The sequence below is a fragment of the Cervus canadensis genome, chromosome 24 (genome assembly GCF_019320065.1).
Source record: "Cervus canadensis isolate Bull #8, Minnesota chromosome 24, ASM1932006v1, whole genome shotgun sequence".
Taxonomy (NCBI): Eukaryota; Metazoa; Chordata; class Mammalia; order Artiodactyla; family Cervidae; genus Cervus; species Cervus canadensis.
In genome coordinates this window covers 4,343,742-4,369,842 of record NC_057409.1, presented here as the reverse complement: position 1 = coordinate 4,369,842, position 26,101 = coordinate 4,343,742, and the positions used below count along the sequence as shown (strand labels likewise).

The following is a 26,101-nucleotide window of genomic DNA, read 5'->3' as shown; positions in this document are numbered from 1 at the left end:
TATTGAGTTATCACAAGGACAGGCATATTGGAAAGAACAGTGGAAATGGTTATTAGTATGAGACCAACAGCTGCCAGGAGAAGCCCCGCAGGAGTGAGAGAAAAGCACTGGGAAGCCCAGCTGCCCTGTTAAAGAAGACACTGAGAAATTCCAGGGGCTGTTAAGGGTTCAAAGAGTTTATCAGGGTTCACTTTGGGAGTTAGAGAAGTTGGATACAGAAGTGATGACTCAGAAGCCAGCTGGCTTATTTACATAACCATTTGGCAACATTTAAGAAGGGAGGGAAGTAGCAAAGGGACTGGAGGCTGGCCAACAGGCAAAGAAAATAAGTATCAAGGACCTGGAAGACATTATTCTACCATCTCCTCTTTGATTTTGAGCGATTGTTTCTTAACTTTAGCAGCAATGAAGTTAAAAAGTATGGAACCAAAGGAGGAAAAACACTGTTGTAGAAAAGGGTGTTACAAAACTTTGTACACCTTATAGAGAAGGTGAAAGTTATCAAAAAGCTGGATGCATACAAAGGGCATCCTTCATTAAGCCTTATGTGTTTGGCTTAGTTTGAATTGCTCCAAAAGACCTTAAAGAATATAGGTTTCTTGAAGAATGACCATCCGAAGAGGGTCTTTGAAAGAGAGTCTCGTACTAGAAGCTATTCCTGTAACACACTCTAAAAGTAGATGTAATGCGGTAGGAATCAGATGGACAGATTCTCCTGAAAAATAGCAACTCTTGTAGATAAGGGACAGTGAGTGTAGGAGGACCTTGACTGCTGGAAAGATTTAGAAATAATTTTAACTAAAAGCTGTTCCTTCCTAATGTAACTTGAATTATAACCGTGTAAACTAGTTACTTGTTGCGTATTCCTCTTATCAGATTATGTATTTAAGGATAGTGTCTTAATGATAGATTACCTTACAGGTTTTAAGGATAGTGTCTTAATGATAGATTACCTTACAGGTTAGAGCATTTCTCAGTTACTCCACTATTTTTATTTTATCATTTCAATAAGCCTATGGATAGATACGATTATCTCTGTTTTGCAGATTGGGGATGTTGTCTGTGGCCAATCATCTTGATTGGCCCATAGTCTGAATTAGGGTCCTTCCTGGTGGTGCGTGTATCTCTCACCCAAGATGGATTACAGTGAGAGGGACTCTGGGAGGTTGGTCATCTCCTCCCTCTTTTAAACCCTTCGTGAATCCTCCCAGTGAGTTTTCAGTGGCAGCACCATGTTCCTTGTCAGCACCTCCTGTTGTGAGGCAGCTCAGGCAAGTGGGCCTGGCCAAGGTGGGTGGTTTCTGTGCAGCAGTTCCCTAACAGCTCTGTTTGTAAAGAGTTGAGTCCATATCTCCAGGTCCCAACTCTTGACATTATTCCTAGTTCAGTTCAGTTGCCCGGTCGTGTCTGACTCTTTGTGACCCCATGGACTGCAGCTCGCCATGCCTCCCTGTCCATCACCAACTCATGGAGCTTACTGAAACTCATGTCCATTGAGTAGGTGATGCCATCCAACCATCTCATCCTCTGTCGTCCCCTTCTCCTCTCACTTTCAATCTTTCCCAGCATCAGGGTCTTTTCAGATGAGTCAGTTCTTCGCATCAGGTGGCCAAAGTATTGGAGTTTCAGCTTCAACATCAGTCCTTCCAGTGAATATTCAGGACTGATTTCCTTTAGGATGGACTTGTTGGATCTCCTTGCAGTCCAAGGGACTCTCAAGAGTCTTCTCCAACACCATAGTTCAAAAGCATCAATTCTTCAGCGCTCAGCTTTCTTTATAGTCCAGCTCTCACATCCATTATTCCTAGCTTCCTCATAATTCATCGTAGTACTCAGATTCTTTTTATGCATACTAGGCTTTCATGAATAGTTTTGGGACTACAACCACCACTTATAACATTGTTTTTATGAAATAGTATGATGTGATAAAAAAAAACCAACTTTTGTTTTTTGAAACAACTTTTGTCGTTGTTGTTAACTTTGGAAGTAGGGGAGGAGCTAAGATGGTGGAGGAATAGGACGGGGAGACCACTTTCTCCCCTACAGATTCATCGAAAGAACATTTGAACTTTGGAAGCAGAGAACCATCAGTGCACAAGTTATGGAATATTTTTGGTATCTGGGAATTCAGTCAATCAGGCACTGAATTCTCCTTAGGCAAATCAGTACATTTAGCCCAATAGCCTTGGGGAAACTGGGACTGGGATTGGGCAGAGAATGGTTTTTATTATGCCATGTAGGGAAGAGCTTAGGTTTGAATAGTATAGTTATTGTTGTGGGAACACAGTGCGTGTGAGATCAAGGTGTATTGTGAAAGCCATCCTGTTACATGAGCCCATCCGTGTTTTATGAGAAGCAAAAAAATCAAAGAATTGAAGTGTTAAAGTAAGTGTAAAGAATATAGAAGTTGTGGTAAACTTAGTGCAGTGTTTTTCTGCTACATATAATGTCACTGCTTAGAAATAAAAGAGTGGTTCTCAATCCTTGCTGCCTCTAGAATCTTCTGATTCCTGAGAGCCATTCCCCAGAGAGTCTCTTAATTGCTTGGGATGAGGCCCAAGTGATTCTAATGTTGAGAACAGAGCTGTGGAACAGGGAATACCCACAGACTTCCTAGGTCTTCTTTGCTGGAAGTGCTTTTCAGTGAAAGGAACAGAAATCCTCATATTTTAGACCACATACAAACATGATGAATTTCTCACCTTAGGGACAGTGGCTTCGGTGATTGAGAAGTTATTTCTTTCTAATATTTACAGGGGACTGTTAACTTTTTATAGACAATATATTTTGCATTGCAGTCTGTACTGAAATAGTTTTTACCACATTGATAATATATACCATTTAATTTTGATGATAAAATCAAGTTCTGTCTGAGAGGTATAATTCAGCAGTCCCCAGCCTTTCTGGTACCAGGGACCAGTTTCATGGAAGACAATTTTTTCACGAACTGGTATTAGGGTGGGGGAAGTTTTCTCGATGATTCAAGCACTTTACACTTATTGTGCATGTTGCACGCTGTATTTCTATTAATATTACATTAGCTCCAGCTCAGATTATCAGACGTTATAGATCTTGGTGGTTGGGGGCCCCTGGAATAGTTGACCCTTCTGATACAAGCAGAGTAAGAGCAGGTCGTTTTGGCTTCAACATATCAAATCTTTGTGGATTTAAAGCTGCAGTACAGTGTTTTTCAAATTTTTTAAAACAGTAAGGCTTTTATTTCTTCATATACAATGCCTGAACGTAAGGAATGAAATGCCTCTTTTGGGATGGAAATGGCTCTAAATAAATTTTCTAAAAGTGTAATTTAGTGGCTGTTTGCAGTGGTTTATTTGGGTAAACAGAGGAGCTTTTTTCTCACTAGTACTGTTGACTGTTTTGTGTAATTCAGTAGAGATTTATTTTACAGGTACAAGCTTAACTAAAAAAGAGCCAAGTATTCTGTTGTTTCATGCTTTGAGAGCTTGTTCTGAGAAAGGCTTACATTGAGGAAGGGTCTGTGAATCTTTTCTCAATAGTACTGTTATCATGAGTTAAGATTGAATTCTGAAGCCAGAAAGTCTTTTATGGATATTGTGGCAGGGATTTAGATTTTTAAAAACCAGTTCAGTACCATATTGATACAGGATTTATTACCTTTTCTGAGCAGGTGATCTCATTTTCTGCCTGTATATTATCAGAATATAATCCACAAATAAGCTTCCATATAGAATCATGGTGGTTAGGTACAAAGAAATACTGTATCTCTGGTATTTAAAGTAATATGAGATGTTAAGGCTCATTTTTGTATTAAATGTTTCATTTTGCAGAATATGATAATAAATTGGTTTACTTGTCAAAATTGTCTCATTTTAAAATTATGCTTATTGTAAATATTTCTAGAGTTGGATTGAAGGAAGAGTGGCCTGACGAGCACACTGTGTTGCCGTGGGTGATGAGTGGCGGTTAGGTGCACTCCGGAGTGTGTGGGGGCACGCTCATTGAATATCTGTGTTTGAGGCAACAGAGGATAAGAGTAATTGGATGGTCCTAATGCAGAATAAAACACATATTATGACTTAATGAATGGTTGAGTTGCCTAAAACATTCATTTAAAAAAGTCCAAAAGCCACAATTAAGTAAAAGCAGTATTTTTGTTAGATAACATTTAAAATACAGGCTTTTTAATTTTCTAGCAGCCACATTTCTGGTGCTACAAAGAACTTCCATTCAGAAATGAATAATCTCTCTCTTGGAGTATCTTGAAGAGGCCCTGAGCACAGCCCAACAATTGAACTGTGATAAGGCACCGGAAAGGTTTCCTAGGGCTCTGACTTAAAACAGATTGGCTACATAGTGCTCTCTTTTTTTATTTTGCGGTAAAGAATTTCTCCCCCACATGGAAAATATAAACTATGGAAAAGAACTATTAGCTTGCTGCATATGCATGTGAGTCTCTTCAGTTGTGTCCGACTGTGACCCCAGGGGCTGCGGCCAGTTGGGCTTCTCTGGCCCCAGGCAAGAATACTGCAGTGGGCTTTGCTGCAGTATACAGGTTGCCTTTTAGAGAGTGAAGTTTTTTTTTAAAGAGAGACTTGACTGTGTATCCCAGTTCTACCAGATATTAATTACATGATCTTGGATATGTTAAACCTCCCTCCAAGTGGAATTTTGGCATCCATTGAGTGGATATATAACAATACCTACATCACAGAATGGTGTGAGGATTAAGTCAAATAACAGATGCAAAGGCCCTGGCAAGTAAATGCTGGATGCTTAATAAATGTCCGTTTTCTGTATTACAATAGCTTTGGAATATTTAACATTTTTTGAAAGTTGGGAATTAGGGACTTCCCTGGTGGTCCAGGGGCTAAGACTCCATGCACCCGATGCAGGGGGTGTGGGTTCAATTCCTGGTCAGGGAACTAGATCCCACATACCACAACTAAGATCCAGCATAGTCACATAAATATAAAGAAAAAAGTTGGGAGTTAATTTTAGAGAATGAAGTCTTACCCTCCGGGCACTGATTGACTTTACGCTTGGCTGTGCTGGGCCTCTCGGCCCCGCGCTCAGTGCTTGCGGCGCGCAGGCTTTGTTGTCCAGAGCATCTGTAATCCTCCATTACACGACAGGTTTCGAACCTGTGTCTCCTGCACTGTCAGGCAGAGTCTGATCCACTGCGCCGCCAGGGACGTCCCTAAAATCTTCATTACCAATTTATAACTGTCATCGTTACTGAAAACCAGGCCTTGTTACATAGGTATTTTAATATTATTGCTTGATGTTGTTAAATTTTGATTAATTTGACTTTCACTGTATTTATTACCCTCAGGAAAAATTTTCAAACAGAAAACAAAAACACCTCACACCTCAGGCAAAGCTGATAGGTAGAGTTGTTTAGAAATCCCAGAGTAGTCACTCAGAAAGCTGTGGTATGACCTCGATGCTGTCTAGAAACTGAGGTTCATCTGAATTTTCCCGAATTCATCAGTGTGAACTGTCAAGCAAACATTACACAGAAAGGAAAATTTCTATCTAGTAAGCACATCTGTTATTTGCTTCTTAGAGAAGCAGTCCTCATTGTGTTATAAGGTATTTGGAAAGAAGTCCAAGTGCTAGAATGGATGATTCGTTTTTGGTTTATGTATACCACCTTTTATTTTGCCTCTTACTACTACTTCTCTCCCACCTTCCAACTCTTCTTTTGACCACTTATTCACTGCTTTTTAGAATACTCAGCACACAAAAAAAAGGTGACATCTGATGTATGGTTGTTACTTTTTGTTGGTAAATCTTTTAATAGAATTCAAGATGAAAATGTTTAAAAATCATACGTTGAAATGCTTACTGTAGTCAGTATCATAAAACATTTATTTCAACAGCTGAAATATTTTTTCTAACTAAATTGAATAAAACAAAAATTGTTATGCTTCAAGACAGGAATGGGAGAAGGAGGTGGAGGATGCACTGTTAGTATTTGGGTGCATGGATTGTGTATTGTTTCAGCCAAAGCTTGATTCAGATTTCTCCCAAGTCATGTATTAGAGCTATGCTTTGGATTAGACTTACAATGTACATTTTTGACATTTATCAAATGAGCCATGATGTCAGGAATGAGCAGTTTTGCTGAAGATTAGTAAGAAGACAAACCTAATGAGAATCTGTCTGCGGAGGCATTAGTGTTTTTCATCTTTCATGTGTATCATCTTGCTTGAATGTTATGAAAATGAAAAATTGTAGGAAATTGAATGATCTGTAGAAAAATGCCTGTGCTATATTCCTAGTGTTATGGCTGACCGAAAAATTTGGAACTAATACTGTAATTAAGATCTCAAGAGTCCATGTAGATTGGTTGTGGTAAATAGGATTTATGTCATTTGATTTCTTTTCAAACCTATTTTTTGATAACTTCTTAAAAAATGAGATTGGACCATTTTAAAAAAATGTCTTTATTGAATTTGCTACAATATTGCTTATATTTTATGTTCTGGTTTTTTGACTGCAAGGCACCTGGGATCTTAGCTCCCCAACCAGGGACTGAACTCGCACCCCTGCTTTGGAGAGTGAGATCTTAACCACTGCACCGCCAGGGAAGTCCCCTGCTCAGACCTGTGTTTAAAGCAGTTGTACGGAATACCCTCTTTTCCCCAGATTATCAGCTTTGCTGTTAGGAGGTGATCTGTTTGAATTAACAGCTGGGTTTTCTTAGAAAGGCCATTCTTTTCATGAGTCTTTGTGTGCCAGGCACAAATGGGTTTATTTGGTAAAGGCCGTTTCACAGAGTTTAAGCAAGATTGTTCTTTATAAAATGCCAACTCTGTGCTTAAGCCATTTATTTCTCTGAGAAGATTACATATTCCACAGTTTATGTGACTAGCTATGCTAGCTCTGTCCGCTCTGGTAGTCTTGCCTGGAGAGTTCCAGGGACAGAGGGGCCTGGAGGGTGACAGCCGGTGGGGTCGCAGAGTCGGTCTCGACTGAGCGGTGAGCGCAGCGCAGCAGTGCTAAGCTCCAGAAGCTCGTCAGCCCTAGGGTCAGGAGACGCGCCTCCGGCTGTTTGTTTGCTTACCTGCATGTGTGTTCATTCCATAGTAGTTAACGTGTTTGTAGATTCTCTGCTGCTGTCCTGTCACTGGATCTTGTGGAATGTTCTCGTCAGGTTTCTTCCTGAGCACCTTATCTGTGAGCTTGCCCACCCTCCCTCTGTCTCCTTACTCTCTAAAAATTTAAGTAACATTACTTCCCTAGAAATCCTTTCAAGTGGATGTTAACTAGTTTTTCTATTTTCTTTTTATCTTGGGAAGCAGGCTCAGCATTGCTCTGGCCCTTCGTTACTCTGGCTAGGTCCTTGGCCTTTGACCCATGTGTACCCTCTGAGTATACTGGTTTCCTTATTGCTATCATTGGCAGTTTTCCAGAGCGAATTTCCACATTCTTTAAGGATTTTAGTATTTGACACACAATTTACATTTCCGTTTTACTTTCTGCCATCTACTATGAGGATATCTAGCATTCGTTTGTTGTGTCATTAAACCGTTTCTGTGGGCTCTTGGATTCTCTGTTTTTCCCCTTTTTCACTCTCCCAGAACAGCCATATACACACTCAGCAACCCACATGGACGCAGTCTAGGCATGCGCGCTTCAGTGTGCTAGCCACTCGAGTCACCTGGGGCTTTCGAGCGCCTGAAGCAGCTGGCACAGACTGAGATGTGGTAAAACGGAAAACTCGGCGGTGTCCTGGCATCTGCAGGGACTTGTTCACTGGCCCACCCTCCTGAGAAACCAAACTCCGCTGCCTGATTCCCTTGTATAAAATGGTGTAGTATTTGCGTGTAATCTGTGCGCATCCTCACATGTACAGATACTGCAGGTTCAGCTGCAGATCACTGCAACAGATGGGTATCACGGTAAAGCAGATTGTACACATTTTTTGATTTCTCAGTGCACATAAAAGTTATGGTTACACTATACAATAGTCTTTTTAAATGTGCAAAAAGTGTTATGTCTAAAAAAGTGGGCAAAAACAAAATGATAAAAAAGTGGGCAGTCCTAGATAACTAATTGGGTGGACCAATGAGAGGCTTCTTCAATATGTGGGAAGAATGGGACAGTGCACACAGCATGCGCATGCTGTCCTTGTGTTCTCCGGGTATCGAGGCGATGAGTTGCCCAAGCATAAAAGCCTTGCCCAAAACTTCCAGATATGAACGTGTAACCAGAGGGAGTACACAAGGCCCCCACATAAGTGATAGAATCTGTGGATTCATTCATTGGTATCGAGGCTTAGCATTGCTTACCAAGGCTCAGTTAACTATTACGTTCTTATGCCCTGACAGGTTACCTCCATATAACTTTTCACATACATATTGAAAAGATTTTTTTTCCCCTCATCCCAGGACTGGATCAAATTGAAGCAGCGAATAAGTTTAGGTGGGTTTGGCACCAAGACTGTATGAAATGGTACCGTGGAATCATTTGGGAACCCCAGTGAAATCACTTAGAGGGTAAACCAAAGAGCCGTTGCTATCTTGGAGGGACTGAGGTTTCTGGTGGCAAATCCAGCAATCAGAGAGGTTCTGCCATTTGCAGGGGATTGGGGAATTGGGACGAGGGCATAGTCATTCCATGGAATGCGGGGGAGAAAAACAGGTTAGGAGGTAGTATTGAAAGAAAGGTGTATAGGCCTAGTTTGGACTTCTTGGGAAAGCTGTCACCCTCAGATGTCATCTGCTTCAAGCCCTAGTGAGCTTTCTGTTCAGGTTGTCAGACGGTATGCAGGTCGATTCGGGGTTTGGGGTCTTCCTCTGGTGCTATCCATGGATCCAGGATTCTGCTCCCTGCGCTGTGGCAGTGTGAAGATTAGTCCACAGTATCTGACAGCAGTCCTCCTTGTGAGGCTGCAGAGTCCTCTTGGAGGCGTCTTTTCCATCATCATGGCCTCCAGCTTGTAAAGTGTGACACTTTTTTTTTCTCCTGTAATTGCGCTGTGAAATGAATTCTCTACCACAGGATAGTTATTTTTAATGGAAGCAATTAGACCTTTACAACTTGGAACTGTGTCTCCGTTTATCCACTGTGGATCAAAAGAAGCGGGACTTAGGTGCTTCAGGCATCCTGTTACAAGGAGAATAGACTCTCCTAAAATCTCTGCAAATATATGTGTTGTAATGAAAAACAGGAATATTTAATAAGAGTTTCAGACTTTAGGGGGGAACCAAATAGGGAGAAAAAGATACATTCTTCAACCTTTGTTGTGAGGGTACACTTGATCAAATTGCTGTAAATAAATTATAGATCGCTTAAAGGAGAAGAGTAAAAATAAAAAAGACCCTTTATATGGGGAAAACAAAACATGAAAGTGGTCGGCTTTAAATTAGAGTTTTAGAAATCCTTACCCTGTTCAATCTTATGATATTACAGAGTTATCAAAAAACTGTATTCCTGAATACCTGTCAGAGTCCTTTCCCTCTTTAAAGATGAAATGTTTCCAAAAGCATTAGAATAAACCAGTAACTGCCTAGAAATTGCAAAGACTTGAAAAAACCATATTAAAGGTCTGATGAGAGAGAGTTCATTATAATGAGATTAAGAATGAAATTGCTTATTTCTGTGATACACATTTAAAAACTGACTGACAACATTGTATCAGTTCATCTTAGAATTCAGAAATTTAATCCAGTTTTGAATACTTGTATTAATATATACCTTTACAAATAAGGAAAAAAGATTCAGTAGTCCTTCTTATATGACAAGCCTCCTATATAATTTGTCAATATATATCAATTTATGTGATCAGCTTATTTAATATATCAAATAAGACCAATTCATTCAACATAATACCATCTGAGAGACAAATCCTTTTAGATTCTCCAGTGGTACTCTGGGAGAGCCTAAAGCTGGTTCAAGTAAACAAACACACAATGAAAGACTTCATTTCTAAATGAAGACTTTTGTGATTTTTGAGAAGTGTTTTGAACATATCAGTAGGTTTTAAAAAAATATTCTTATTTGTTAATTCACTTGACTGTGCCAGGTCTTAGTTGTGGCATGCCGAAGGTTTTAGGCATTAGATCAAGCAGGACCACAGATCACTATGAAATGATACTTAATTATCTATTTGACTAAAGTAATAATAAAAGATTTCAAAGGCAAATACAAAAGGTTACATAGTTGTAAGGGAAACTTAGCTCTTTTAATATTGAGAAGATTTAATTTTCTTTAATAAGCAAAGACTTGGTTAGCATAAAACAAAATAATTTTGGTAAACTACAAATTTTTGTTTCTAAGGAGGTTATTAATTAAAGATAAGTTAAAAGACTTTCACAATCTTTTCTCAGGAGCAAACCAATAATTCCAAAAAGACTATTCTTTTAGGAAATGAAAATGAAAGTAAATGAGGTTTTAGTTTTGTATAAGTATACCACTGATTTTAAAGCTTATTCTTAGAGGCCTTGTAATATTCAGCCAGCTTGACCACACATGAAGCTCCTTTTTTTTTCAGAGAATTCTTTTCCATAATCTTCTGTCCTTTATTTACTCTTTCCAATTCTGAAACAATCATCGCCTCTTTACAACAAAATCGCTTTCTTTTTTTCAGCAAAATGTATTCCTCATAAGTTTTTAAACTGAAAATACATATCCGTCTTGCCTTGCATTTAGAGTTGTGTTCCCTTATTTCTTGTAGCATTAAACAATTATCAATCATCTGTTACTGGAAAATTTATGAATACATTTCATAATTCCTAAAGGCATATGTTCCTCATAGTTAATTTTCCAGTGTGGCATGTTTAGCAATAGACCCAAATATCTTTTTAAATTTTAAAATTTTTATGGAAGTATAGTTGATTTATAGTTTATTATTTTATTAGTTCCTGATGTGCATCAAAATGATTCAGTTATCTGTTTCTGTGTATGTGTGATGTATGTATGTAAGTATGATGTGTGTATGTATGTATGATGTATGTATGTATGTATGTATGTATGTATGATGTGTGTATGTATGTATCATGTGTGTGTGTGTGAGCATGTGCTGTGTGCTGGCGCTCAGTCGTGTCTGACTGTGCGCCCATGGACAGTAGCCCGCCAGACTTCTCTGTCCGTGGGATTTTCCAGGCAAGAATACTGGAGTGGGTTGCCATACCCTTCTCCCGGGATCTTCCCGACCCAGGAATCAAACCTGTGTCTCCTGCGGCTCTTGCATTGGCAAGCAGATTCTTTACCGCTGAGCCACCAGGGAAGCCAATGTCTATATATATAAATATATATATATATATATATATTTATATTCTTTTCCATTATGGTTTATTATAGGATACTGAGTATAGTTCCCTGAACTATACAGTAGATCCTTGTTGTTTATCTGCTTTATATATAGTAGTTTGTACCTGCTAATCCCAAACTGCTAATTTAGCCATTGTCCACCCCCTTTCCCCTTTGATAAGCATAGATTTGTTTTCTGTGTCTGTGAGTCTGTTTCTGTGTTATAATTAAGTTCATTTGTGTAATATTTTAGATTCCACATGTAAGTAATATCATATGGTATTGTCTTTCTCTTTCTGACTTATTTCACTTAGTATGGTAATCTCTAGGTCCATCCATATTGCTGCAAATGGCATTATTTCATTTCTTTTATGTCTGAGTGAGATACCTATATCTATGAGTGAGTGAGTGAAGTCTCTCAGTTGTGTCCGACTCTTTGCAACCCCATGGACTGTAGCCTACCACGCTCCTCTGTCCATGGGGTTTTCCAGGCAAGAGTACTGGAGTGGATTGCCATTTCCTTCTCCAGAGAATCTTCCCGACTCAGGGATCGAACCTGGGTCTCCCACATTGTAGGCAGACGCTTTACCGTCTGAGCCACCAGGAAAGTTTAGCCATCTATATCTATACCTATATCTGTCTCACAGCCTCTTAATCCAATCATCTGTTGATAGGCCCTAGAGTTGTTTTCATGTCTTGGTTATTTTCAATAGTGCTGCAGTGAGTGAATATTAAGGTGCCATGTATCTTTTCAAATTAAAATTTTCTCCAGATATGTACCCAGGGAGGGGATTACTAGATCATCAGTTCAGTTCAGTTGCTCTGTCGTGTCCAACTCTTTGTAATCACATGAACTGCAGCATACCAGGCATCCCTGTCCTTCACCATCTCCCGGAACTTGCTCAAATGTCCATTGAGTTGGTGATGCCATCCAGCTATCTCATCCTCTGTTGTCCCCTTCTCCTCCTGCCTTCAGTCTTTCCCAGCATCAGGGTCTTTTCCAGTTAGTCAGTTCTTCGCATCAGGTGTCCAAAGTGTTGGAGTTTCAGGTTCAGCATCAGTCCTTCCAATGAATATTCAGGATTGATTTCCTTTTAGGGTAGACTGGTTGGATCTCCTCGCAGTCCGAGGGACTCTCAAGAGTCTTCTCCAACACCACAGTTCAAAGCATTAGTTCTTCAGTGCTCAGCCTTCTTTATGATCCAACTCTCACCTCCGTACATGACTATCTGAAAAACCATAGCTTTGACTGTTTGGACCTTTGTAGGTAAAGTAATGTCTCTGCTTTTTAATGTGCTGTCTAGGTTTGTCATAGTTTTTTTGCAGGGAGTAGGCATCTTAATTTCATGGCTGCAGTCACCATCCACAGTGATTTTGGAGTGCAAGAAAATAAAGTCTGTCACTGTTTCCATTGTTTCCCCATTTATTTGCCATGAAGTGATGGTACCTGATGCCATGATCTTCATTTTTTGAATGTTGAGTTTTAAGCCAACTTTTTCACTCTCCTCATTCACTTTCATCAAGAGGTTCTTTTATTTCTCTTCACTTTCAGCCATAAGGATGGTGTCATCTGCATATTTGAGGTTACTGATATTTCTCCCGGCAATCTTGATTCCCGCTTGTGCTTCATCCAGTTTGGCATTTTGAATGATGTAATCTGCATAAAAGTTAAACAAGCAGGGTTATGATACACAGGCTTGATGTACTCCTTTCACAATTTTGAAGGAGTCCATTGTTCCATGTCTGTTTCTAAATGTTGCTTCTTGACCTGCATATAGGTTTCTCAGGAGGCAGGTCAGGTGGTCTGCTATTCCCATCTCTTTAAGAATTTACCACAGTTTCTTTTCTGGAAATTCACATCTTTGTTCTCAAGCGCAGTGGACGCCTTCCTGGGACTGCGTTCCAGGCCTGCCATCTCTTCCCCTCTTTTCCACTTTATAAAAGTTCTGGGCTCTCATTCAGGTCGAAGTCAGCCCTACTGGATGATAGGGCTACTCTCTTTTTAGTTGAGGATGAGATGGTTGGGTAGCATCGCCAATTCAGTGGACATGAGTTTGTAGAAACTTTGGGAGATAATGAAGGATAGGGAAACCTGGCACGTTGCAGTCCGTGGGATCACAGCATCGGACACTACTGAGCAACTGAACAGCGGCAGCTTTTGTCTTTACCCTGATTATTACATCAAACAATATTTTGTTTCACCTCTTGCATTGGTTTCCTTCTATTTTATTGAGATTAAGATTCAGCAGATTGAGATTCACATTCTGCGTTAGCCCTTCTGTATGTGACTTATGGCAAGTTACTTTATTTCCTCAGAACATGTTTTCTCATTTTTAAAATGATTTACTTCATAGCGGTTTTGTGTAATTGAAGTAAATCTGTGGTTTATAGTGAACAGACACGGAATAAAGAGAGTTTGCGTTTCATCCTTCGGAAACTATATCTTCCTGCTTTAAAGGTTTATTTTCATCTTGCCTGTATCAAACATATTTGTTTCAAATGGTTTTTTGTTATTTAGTCCTGTACCCTTGGTGACCTCATCCACTGCCATTGCAAGGAGTTTGTTTTATGTTGCTAATCACAAGTATGTTCAATACATGTCTGATTGCTCTGTATGCTTTTATACTTGGGGTTTTCTTTGATAATTAAAACTCAGTATGATACAGTTGAATCAATCACATTTTCATCGAAATCAGAGAAAACAGCTAATGCAAAGACATTAAGAGGAAAATACCTGATATGTTTGAGTGAAATAAATAAGGCTACCATGGCAGGAGAGCAGGGGGAGCTGAGCTGATGTCTGCGAGGCGGGCTGGGCCTCAGTCTTGGCTCTTCAGTGCTTCCTTACTGCTCATGTCTGGTTTCTGAGAAAGTCTTGCTGAGAGTATACCAATTATTTTAAAATAGGCCTCTTTTGTCTAGATCTATCACGGTAGACTAGGTCCTTATCAGCTTGTACCTGGACTATTAGTGTTCCCTGACTAGTAACCCTGACACAGATCCTTTTCTCTAGTACTCCCTATTATCATGGCAGTTCTTTTCACAAAACTAATGATATTGCTTCCGTGTTTAACGTATCCTGGATTCCTTTTTAAGTTAAAGTCGTTTCTTATCTTATCCTAACATACCTTTATAGCTCAGCAGTTCAGCCCTAATCTAATTCTCTGGCCCCATTGGCTCACCCACTCCTAGGTGCTGGCATCACTGACCTTTTCAGACTTCAGCAGACTTTTCCTGGCTTTTTCATTTTCCAGGTTTTCCTGCTTCTGTTGTACTCTTTGCTTTGCTTACACATGGTGCTCCTCTCCTCGTGTGGCCGACTTACCCTCCTGCTTCCCCATCCCTTGTTGAACTCTGACCTGTGGAGTTTCTCTGGAAATCTTCTCCCAGGAAGAATTAATCAGTTTTTGCTTTCCTTCTTGTCATATTGTTCACACTGTTTAAAGCACTTGCTGTATTCTGTTACAGTTGTTAGGTAAGTTATCAGTTCTTTAAACACAGGAACCGTGTCTTTTTGACTTTGTCTTTAGGACTTCTGTCGATGCTGGGGAAAAAAATTGTTGAACTGTTTTTTTTCATTCCAAAAAAAGGTTTTAATGTGTTCAGTGTCTTTCACTGATGATACTGCTAGTTAACTAACATCATCAAAAAAAGAAAATCTAAAGCAGTTTTTATTGGGGACCTTGTTGTTTGAAGTCAAGAGGCCTTGTTGTTTGAAGTCAACATAGACTGTGTCATTATGGATACTTTGGGAAGAAAGGGCGTCCCTTGGGGCTTCCCTGGTGGCTCAGTTGGTAAAGAGTCCACCTGCAGTGCATGAGACCTGGGTTCAATCCCTGGGTTGAAAGATCACCTGGAGAAGGGAAAGGCTAGCCACTCTAGTATTCTGGCCTGGAGAATTCCATGGACTGTATAGTCCAGGGGGTCGCAAGGAGTCAGACACAACTGAGTGACTTTCATTTTCACTGTTGGAAGAAAACCCAGGGGGATTTGTATTGATCAAGTTCAGTTCAGTCACTCAGTCGTGTCTGATTCTTTGGTACCTCATGAACTGCAGTACGCCAGTCTTCCTTGTCCATCACCAATTCCTGGAGTCTCATGTCCATCGCGTCAGTGATGCCATCCAACCATCTCATCCTGTGTTGTCCCCTACTCCTCCTGCCTTCAGTCTTTCCCACCATCAGGGTCTTTTCCAGTGAGTCGGTTCTTCGCATCAGGTAGCCAAAGGATTGGAGTTTCATCTTCAGCATCAGTCCTTCCAATGAATTATTCAGGATGATTTCCTTTAGGATGGACTGGTTGGATCTCCTTGCAGTCCAAGGGACTCTCAAGAGTCTTCTCCAGCACCACAGTTCAAAAGCATCAATTCTTTGGCGCTCAACATTTTTTATAGTCCAACTCTCATATCCATACATGACTACTGGAGAAACCATAGCTTTGACTAGACAGATCTTTGTTGGCAAAGTAATGTCTCTGCTTTTTAATATGCTGTCTAGGTTGGTCATAACTTTTCTTCCAAGGAGCAAGCGTGTTTTAATTTCATGGCTACAGTCACCATGTTCTACAGTGATTTTGGAGTCCGAAAAAATAAAGTCTCTCACTGTTTCTATTGTTTCCCCATTTATTTGCCATGAAGTTATGGGACCAAATACCATGATCTTACCTGGAGAATCCCAGGGATGGGGGAGCCTGGTGGGCTTCCGTCTATGGGGTCACATAGAGTCGGACACGACTGCAGTGACTTAGCAGCAGCAGCAGTTTTCTGAATGTTGAGTTTTAAGCCAACTTTTTCACTCTCCTCTTTCACTTTCATCGAGAGGCTCTTTGGTTCTTCTTTGCTTTCTGCTGTAAGGGTGGTGTCATCTGCATATCTGAGGTTATTGATATTTCTCCTTGCAATCTTGATTCCAGCTTGTGCTTCATCCAACCTGGCATTTCACATGATGTACTCTGCATGTGAGTTAAATAAGCAGGGTGATAATATACAGCCTTGACATACTCCTTTCCCAATTTGGAACCAGTCTGTTGTTCCATGTCCAGTCCTAACTGTTGCTTCCTTACCTGCATACAGATTTCTCAAGAGGCAGGCCAGGTCGTCTGGTATTCCCATCTCTTTCAGAATTTTCCACAGTTTGTTGTGATCCACACAGTCAAAGGCTTTTGCACAAAGGCTTTGGCGTAGTCAATAAAGCAGAAGTAGATGTTTTTCTGAAACTCTCTTCTTCAATGATCTAGCAGATGTTGGCAGTTTGACCTCTGGTTCCTCTGTCTTTTCTCAATCCAGCTTGAACATCTGGAAGTTCACGGTTTATGTACTATTGAAGCCTGGCTTGGAGAATTTTCAACATTATTTTGCTAGCATGTGAGATGAGTGCAATTGTATGGTAGTTTGAACATTCTTTGGCATTGCCTTTCTTTGGGATTGGAATGAAAACTGACCCTTTCCAGTCTTGTGGCCATTGCTGAGTTATCCAAATTTGTTGGCATATTGAGTGCAGCACTTTCACAGCATCATCCTCTAGGATTTGAAATTGCTTAACTGGAATTCCATCACCTCCACTAGCTTTGTTGGTAGTGATGCTTCCTAAGGCCCTCTTGACTTTGCATTCTAAGATGTCTGGCTCTATGTGAGTGATCACACCCATCGTGGTTATCTGGGTCGTAAAGATCTTTTTTGTATAGTTCTTCTGTATATTCTTGCCACCTCTCCTTAGTATCTTCTGCTTCTGTTAGGTCCATACTGTTTCTGTCCTTTATTGTGCCCATCTTTGCATGAAATGTTCCCTTGGTATCGCTAATTTTCTTGTCAAGCTCTCTTGTCTTTCCCATTCTACTGTTTTCCTCTATTTCTTTGCACTGATCACTTGAGGAAGAATTTCTTATCTCTCCTTGGTATTCTTTGGAACTCAGCATTCAGATGGGTATATCTTTACTTTTCTCCTTTGTCTTTCGCCTCTCTTCTTTTCATTATGTTGTGATAGTGTCACAAAAAAGCAGAAGCTCTGTAAATAGTGCAGTGGTTAAGTTCCTCTGTTTTAACTGGAGTGATACGTTTTTCTCCAGAGTAGACTGGCCTAATTGAGATGAAGTTTGCCAACCTAATTAGCTTCCTATTTTTGCTTTTCTTTGTTTTTCTATCACTGTTGTCAGAAATGCTTGGTGTGTTCATTGGGGTGGGGCTAGAGCTATGTGATTCCTGAAGTGAGTTTTGTCATTAACTGCTTGATATTATTGAAGTATAAGGGAATTGTTATTTACTAGTGCAAATAAGAGAAGCAGCCAGTGTTGTGGTGAGACAGAGATTTCCACTGAGGTACTGGGAGCAGGAAGACCGTGGGGAGGTGACTCAGCTGTTTTCGAAACCTGTCTCATGTGATAGTCTGTGCATGATGTCTGTTTATTATCAGCAGAGTAAGTGCTAGGGGAGTCACATTACATGGCAGGGCTAATGTTTATTTAACCAACTCAGTGATGATCTAAAAATAACTTGTAGGGAATTTTCATTTAGTATCCTTAGAAAAATCATAATGGAGTCACACTGATGAGAGTTTTCCATTATAGATAACTTTGAATATTCTTTAAGTATAAAGATGAAAAGTTTGATATTTAAATAAAAGGTTAGGGAAAGAAGATAAACTTCTAATTGTCCAGAAAATAATTCTGCACAATTACATTTTAGCTTGTTTTCTGGACATATACTCACTTTCGGTGCTTCAGGGCCGTCATTGAGGTGTTCATGTTCTAAATTTTTATATAGGAACTTTTCCTTTTTCTGAAGTTAAAAAACAAATGCCCTTCTGTCATAGGAACAGTAATGATGTGTATTTTCTGGATTTCTTTAATATTAAATTATGATATTAGTAGTTTTACTCTTGATTTTCTTGAGTTGCTCACCTTGTCCTCAGGGTTTGCACCACCGGTTACTGCAGTTGAGTCTTTCAGCGTGTGAAATGTGATTATTATTACCCTGTGTACCTATTTATATGCATGTCTCTGAATGAGAAAGCCCTTGGAAGCCTGAACATATCTAGTAATCATAATCTGCTCATTTGTCTGGGAGGCAGTGAGTCACTATGATTTATTCTTTTTGACATTTGGAGTGTTTGTCTTCGAAGTGCAGCATGTGAACTTGAGTCAGATTATTTCGAAAGGAAAATGGAAAATGGATTCATTAAGAAGAAATAACTGCCAACATTCTGTTTACAATAATGTTTAACTAGGAATATTTGCTTAGGTCTAGTAGTCCGTAGGATTATATTGCTTACACGGTGCTTTATACTACATGTAAAGTGGGAAATACATAGCTTTTTATGGTGGATGAATAAAATAAATTGTGAATTAAACAATTATTGCAGTGTTTTAATCTTTAATTCTGTGTTTCAGAAGATATTAAGCAAGCATGAGAAGATTTGTTTTTATTTTGAATATTTACTGGGATTTCTATTTTAGCATCCTTTTAGTTGGTGTTGTCATTAGGAATTTAATATACCTAATTAAGTCCATATAAATGGGCCCTGACTTGAACACCATTTGAAAGTAATTCCAGCAGTTGCATTGACTATTTGTTTTCCATATAAGTGAAAAATTGGTTGTTTCTCAGTATTTTAAAATTATCTGGGCCTGAAAACCTAAGGTTTAGCCGTGATGTTTGTGCATGTTCTGAAGAACCGATGAAAAATGATTTCAAGCCAACTCGCATATTATTCCACAGGAAGTAAATTGAGATTCGGGAAAAGGGAAAGTGGTTCTCCAGGCCGCGTACAGTTGGTGGTGGCACCAGGCCAGTGGACCCTTCCTGACCCTGAATGATGTGAATAAACAGTGTTTTCTCTTCTGTACTTGAGGAATTATTTGTGTTTCCTGTAGTGCTGTTTGTAGTGTTTTTTGATGATGTCAAGTGGAGTAGGAGGAATTTTGTTTTATTTTCAGTTAATACCTTTTTATAACATGGTTACCTATATACTCTGCCTGGGTCTCATTCTCTGTGTTACTCTCCTTTCTTGGAAATAAATGATAAGACCTTGGGCTTTCCCATCACTGAAATATATAAAAGGCATTGTGTGTTGTGCAGACTGTTAAATGATGATTTTTAAATCTGTATAAGGTGATTTTTTATAACTAACTACCGTTTATGAGTTTTGGGTGGCTTACAGTGCCATATCAAGTTATCAATGTTTAGAGAAGTCTACTTGATCAAGTATTGTTTAGAATTCAACAGGATACAAATAAGCAAGTATATTTAAGTATATGTAGTCAGATATGTATTAGTCAGACAACTAATTGATGATGTTGAATATATGCTGTTGAAACAAAGTTGTTTGTGATTAGACTTCGTGATGTTTTTTGATACTTAAATTTTTAAAAAATTGTGTTAATGTTAAATACATAGAAAATTTGCTGTCTTAACTATTTAAAAGTGTACAGTTGAAGGTATTAATTACATCCACATATCTGTGCAATGTCAGTGTCTTCAGAACTCTTTTACCTCGTGCAGCTGGGACTCTGTACCCGTTAAATTACAGCCACCAACCCCTCCTTCCCCTGCCATTGGGCAGCAGCCATTCCGTTTTCTGTCTTTAAATCTGACTAGTTTAAGTACCTCAAAATACAATCACGCACTGTCGTTTTGTGACTGGGTTACTCCTCTTAGCATCCTGTCTTCAAGGTTCATTCATATTGTCACATGTGTCAGAATTTCCTTTCTTTTAATGAGTGAATAATACTCTATTACATGTGTATACATTTTATTTATCCATTCACTTATCAGTGGACACTTGAGTTGCTTCCAGCTTCTGAATATTGTGAATACTTCTGTGAACATAGATGTATAATCATCTCTTCAAAGCTGTACTTTTCAATCTTTTGTGTATATATCCAGAAATTGAATTGCTCAAGTATATGACAGTTCCCTCATAGCGCAGTCAGTAAATCATCTGCCTGCAATGCAGGAGACCTGCATTCGATTCCTGGGTCAGGAAGATCCCTGGAGGAGGAAGTGGCAACCCACTCCAGTATTCTTGCCTGGAGAATCCCATGGACAGAGGAGCCTGGCGGGCTACAGTCCATGGGGTTGCAAGAGTTGGACATGACTTAGAAGGTAAAACCAAACCCAGCCTGACAGTTCAAGCATGTACAGAACTTGCTTAAGACATAGGAGATTGTGGGTCTGATCCTTGGGTTGGGAAGGTACCCTGGAGGAGGGCATGGCAACCTAGTCTAGTATTCTTGCCTGGAGAATCCCATAGACAGAGGAGCGTGGTAGACTGTGGTCCAAACAGTCAGACACGGCTGAAGCGACTTAACACTCATGCTTCCGTGACTGTTCTGTTTTCCATCTGTTTGAGAGCTGTCATTCTTTTTTCCATGGTGGCTGCACTGTTTTAACATGGATACCAGCAATGTGTAACTGTTTCAGTTTCTCCAGGCTTTACCAAACATTTGTTATTTTCTTCAGTAGCCATCCTGGTGGGTGTGAGTTAGTATGTCATTGTGGTTTTGATTTGAATTTCTCTCCAGGGATTGGGGAGTATCTTTTCATGTGCTTATTGGCTATTTCTGTACCTTCTTTGGAGAAATGGTTATTCAAATTTTTTACCCCTTCTTATTTTTTTTTCTTTTATTTATATTAGTTGGAGGCTAATTACGTTACAGTATTCTAGTGGTTTTTGCCATACACTCTCATGAATCAGCCATGGATTTACATGTGTTCCCCATCCTAAACCCTCCTCCCACCTCCCTCCCCATCCCATGTTTCACAGTTGATAATATGCATGTTTCAATGCTCTTCTCTCGGATCATCCCACCCTCGCCTTCTCCCACGGAGTCCAAAAGTCTGTTCTATACATCTGTGTTTCTTTTTCTGTCTTGCATATAGGATTATCATAACCATCTTTGTAAATTCCATATATATGCATTAGTATACTGTATTGGTGTTTTTCTTTCTGGCTTACTTAACTCTGTGTAATAGGCTCCAGTTTCATCCACCTCATTAGAACTGATTCAAATGTATTCTTTTTAATGGCTGAGTAATATTCCATGGTGTACATGTACCACAGCTTCCTTACCCATCCGTCTGCTGATGGGCATCCAGGCTGCTCCCACGTCCCGGCTATTATAAACAGTGCTGTGAGGAACATTGGTTGCCCCTTCTTAAGTTAGGATTTTTGTTGTTGTTGAATTGTTTGGATTTCTGTATATTAACTTCTTTTCAGATACATGATTTACAAATATTTTCTCCATTCTTGTGAGTTTCTTTTTCACACTACTGATGTGTCCTTCGGTGCATAGTTGCCTCTAGATTTGATTTAGTCCAGTTTATGTGCTCTTTTGTTTCTTGTGTTCTTGGGGTCATACCCGAAAATATTGCTAAATCCTGTATCGTAAAACTTTCTCCCTATATGTTCTCTTAAGATTTATACACTCTTAGGATTGGTAGTTTATACATTTTGAGTTAATTTTTGTATGCGGTAAAAGATTAGGACCCAGCTTCCTTCTTTTTCACGTGGATATCCAGTTTTTCCAGCACTGTTTGCTTGCTGAGTAGTTTTGGTATTCTTGTCAAAAATCACTGTAAACCATACATGTGAAGGTTTATTTCTAGATCTTTATTTTTCTTCCATTTGTCTGTCTGTGTCTTTGTACCAGTATCACTTTGTTTTGATTTCTATGGACTTATATAATAAGTTTGAAATCAGAATGTGTGAGATCTCCAACTTTGTTCTTCTTCTCCAAAATTATTCTCACTTTTCAGAGTTCCTGGAGATTGTATATGAGCTTTAGAGTGGATTTTTCTGTGGCTGCAAAGCGTGTCATTAGACTTTCACAGGGACCTCACTGAGTCTGCACATTACTTCGGGAGCTGTTGACACCCTAGCGTGTCAGGTCTTCCAGTTCATCAGCAAGGGGGCTCTTTGCATTTTTTTGTGTCCTTTTTAATTTCATTCAACAGCATTTTAAAGTTTTTAGTGACGAGTCTTTCACTTCTTTGGTTAATTTTATTTCTAAGTATTTTGTTCTTTTTGATGCTCTTGTAAATGGAATTTTTAAAAAATTATTGAAATATAGTTGATTTACAATATTGTGTTAGTTTCTCCTGTACAACAAAGTGATTCTTTGTGCACACACACATATTCTTTTATGGTTTATCACAGGATATTGACGGTAGATCCCTATGTTATACAGTAGGGCCTTGGTGTTTATTCATTCTGTGTATAATAAATACTTTGCATCTGCTAATTTCAAATTCTCAATGTAAGTATAATTGTTTTCTTAATTTATTTTTCAGTGTTACTGTTAGTATAGAGAAACAGCTAGTTTTTATGTATGTATTATTTATCCTGTAACTTTGGTGAATTCATGTATGACTTCTACCAGGCTTTTATAAAATCTTTGGGGCTCCTTGCATAGGTTATGCTGTCTGTAAACAGATAATTTTCCTTTTTCCCCCCAGTTTGGGTTGCTTTTATTCTCTCCTCCTTTTGTTGCTCTGGGTGGATCTCTAACCAGGCTGAGCGGTTGTCCTGCAAGCAGGCATTTTTGTCCTATCCTTGATTTTAAAGTAAAAACTTTGTTTTTCACCAACGAGTATGATGTTAGGTGTGAACTTCTCACATGTGGCCTTTATTATATTGAAGTAGTTTCCTTTTTTAAAAAATTTATTTCTTTGTGGCTGCCTTGAGTCTTAGTTGTGGTGCATAGGCTCAGTAGTGGGCATGTGGGGTCTTGATCTTTTTCCACAAGGGATTGAACCTGCATCCCCTACGTTGGAAGGTGGATTCTTAACCATTGGACCACCAGGGAAATTCCAGTCGTTTCTTTCTGTTCCTAGTTTGAGTGTTTTTATCCTGAAAGATTATTGAAGTTTATCACATATTTTTTTCTGCATCAGTTCAAATGATCTCGTGTTTTTTCTCTATTTTGTTAATTGTAGGGGTATTGAATGATTTTTGTTTGTTGAACCAGCCTTATATTTCAGGAATAAATCTTACTTGGTCATGATATATAATCTGTTTACTGTGTTATTGAATTCTGTTTGTTAGTATTTTGTTGAGGAATTTTGAATCAGGAATATTAGTCTGTACCTTTCTTGTATTATTTTTGTCTGGTTTTAGTATCTGGTTAATGTTAGCCTCATAGTATGAGTCTGGAAGTATTCTCTATGTCTTTAAATATTTGTTAAAAGTCACCAATGAAACTGTGTGTTCCTGGGCTGGTCTCTGTTGCAAGGTTTTTGATGACTAGTTTAGTCTCCTTTCTAGTTATACGTCTCTTCCGTTTTTCTATTTTTTCAATATTCAGTCATTGTAGGTTATGAGCTTCTAGGAGTTTGTTTGTTTCATATAGGTTAACTAGACCTTGGTGTATAATTGTTTATGGCATTCTCTTTATGAACATAATGCTCAGTCATGTCTAACTCTTTGCAACCCCTTGGGCTGTAGCCTGCCAGGCTCCTCTGTCCGTGGGATTTTCCAGGCAAGAATACTGGAGTGGGTTGCCACTTCCTCCTCCAGGGGGTCTTCCCCACCTGGGGATGGAACCCGAGTCTCCTGTGCCTCCTGCGTTGCAGGCAGAGGATTCTTACCACATGAGCTATCCAGGAAGCCCTTACATTTCTGTGTCATCAGTTAAAATGTCCCCTTGTTTCAATTAGCAATAATCGCGCCTCGGATAAACCTCATTGGCTACAATACTGCCACTGCGCAAAGCTAAAATGTCCCCTTGTTGACTTATTTATCTCCCTTATTTTTCTTCCTCAGTCTAGTTAGTTTTTTTCAGTTTTGTTGATCTTGGTTTTATTACTATTTTTTGTATTGTTCTACACTGTATTTTTTGTTTTCTATTTTCATTTACTTAATTTTTATTTTATATTGCTATATAGCTGATTAACAGTGTTGTGTTAGTTTCAGGTGTACACCAGGGTAATTCAGTTTTACATATACCGTATTTTTCTTAATATACTGTATTTTTCAAAAATCTGCTTTAGTCTTTATTTACATTTTTCTAATAGTTTTTGGTTTGGTTTGTTCTTCTGTTTCTAGTTCCTTAAAGCATAAAGTTCCTGGAGAAGGGGATGGCAACCCAATCCAGTGTTCTTGCCTGGGAAATCCCAAGGACAGAGGAGCCTGGTGGGCTACAATCCGTAGGGTCACAAAGAGGCGGGCATGACTGAAGTGACTTAGCATGCACAAGGTGTAAAGTTAGGTTGTTGATACGAGATTTCTGCTTTTTTAAAATTAATTTCTTTATTTTAATTGGAACAAAGATGAATATTTTTTATGATAAAAGTTACTATTCACAAGATAGACATCATAGACCATTAGACACCTAACAACAAAGAAACATAAAGCTAAACCCAGAAGAAATATGAGGGAAAAGAAAAAATATATAATCATAGTGAGACATACTAACGTTTCTCTGAGAATATTTTATCAAGTGCAGAAAAATAAGAACAGGAGCATCTTGAATTATGTCATTAGTAATTTAAATATAATAGATTTCTATTTAGTTTTATTAATCTCATATGTACACAAATATATGTAAAAGTTGTATCTCATACGTTGTTACTAGATATCCATAGGACATTCAGAAAAGCTGGCAAATAGATAAACATTACTAAATTTAGAAAAGTAGCATTCTTTTTTGTGTGTGTGATTCAGTTATATATATATTATTTTTGAAATTATTTTCCATTATAAGTTATTATAAAACATTGAGTACAGTTTCCTGTGCTATACAGGAAACCTTTGTTGCTTTTTGAATATTTTTTTAAATTAGAAATCTAGCAATCTATTCATACTAAGTCAGTTGGAATTAAACTGTCATACATTTTTTGTTAGGCAAAAATTCATTTTAGTTTTCTAAAATACATATATTCTACATTTTACTTAATATATATATGTATGAGAATACTTCTATAGTGTTCTTGATAGAAGCTTGAGAAAGAACATCAAAAAGGAAAAAGGACAGATGGAGAAATGGGAAAAATAGACTAGATGAAATGGGAGCACTGGATATGAAATAGAAAAAGTGAAAGAGATCCTCATATAGTCCAGTTGTTTTTAAACAGGGCTGCTCATTAGAAACATATCTTGAGCTCTGGTCAAAACAAACAAACAAAAAAAAAAACAATACCTGGGCATCTGTATTTTTTTAAAAATTCCAAGATAATTCTGATACACATTTGGATTTTGAAAAGTGATTATGGGTTTTTCTATTAAATGATAGTTTTGATGATAATAGAATTTTATTATGTTTCTGTTACCTAAAATCATGAAACACTGGTATTAAGTAAGTTAATAGTTATATAATCACAATCATAATAGTAAAAGATGTTTATCAGTTTTCACAATCAATAACTAGACCCCTCCAAAAAGAGAGAATTACAATTGTAAGCATAATGGGAACATGATTAACCTAACAATATAAAATAATTACATGCAATTTAGGGAGCAGATTTGGGGAGCATACAATTTGGGTCAAGCAGAATGATGTGGTAAAGTGGAAGTACAGTATACACATGTTTTCATTTGCTCAGCCAGTCTCTGCCTTTTAATTCATGAATTTAGTCCATTTACATTTAAGGTAATTATTGATATGTATGGTCCTATTACCATTTTCTTAATTGTCTTGGGTTTATTTTGTATAGGTAGGGTCCTTTCCTTCTCTTATGTTTTCTGCCTAGAATAGTTGCTTTAGCATTTGTTGTAATGCTGGTTTGGTGGTGCTGAATTCTTTTAACTTTTGCTTGTCTGGACAGGTTTTGATTTCTCCATTATATCTGAAGGAGAGTCTTGCCAGGTAGAATATTCTTGGTTATAGATTCTTCCCTTTCATCACTTCAGATACATCATGACATTCCCTT

General features: G+C 38.5%; 1 protein-coding gene and 1 pseudogene across 31 annotated transcripts in view; one reads left to right on the top strand and one right to left on the bottom strand.

The window, feature by feature from the left end:
- EIF4G3 (eukaryotic translation initiation factor 4 gamma 3) overlaps positions 1–26,101 on the top strand; it is a 343,267-nt gene that overhangs the window by 137,986 nt on the left and 179,180 nt on the right. The window lies entirely within an intron of this gene.
- Positions 23,792–23,947, bottom strand: LOC122426954 (annotated as a pseudogene).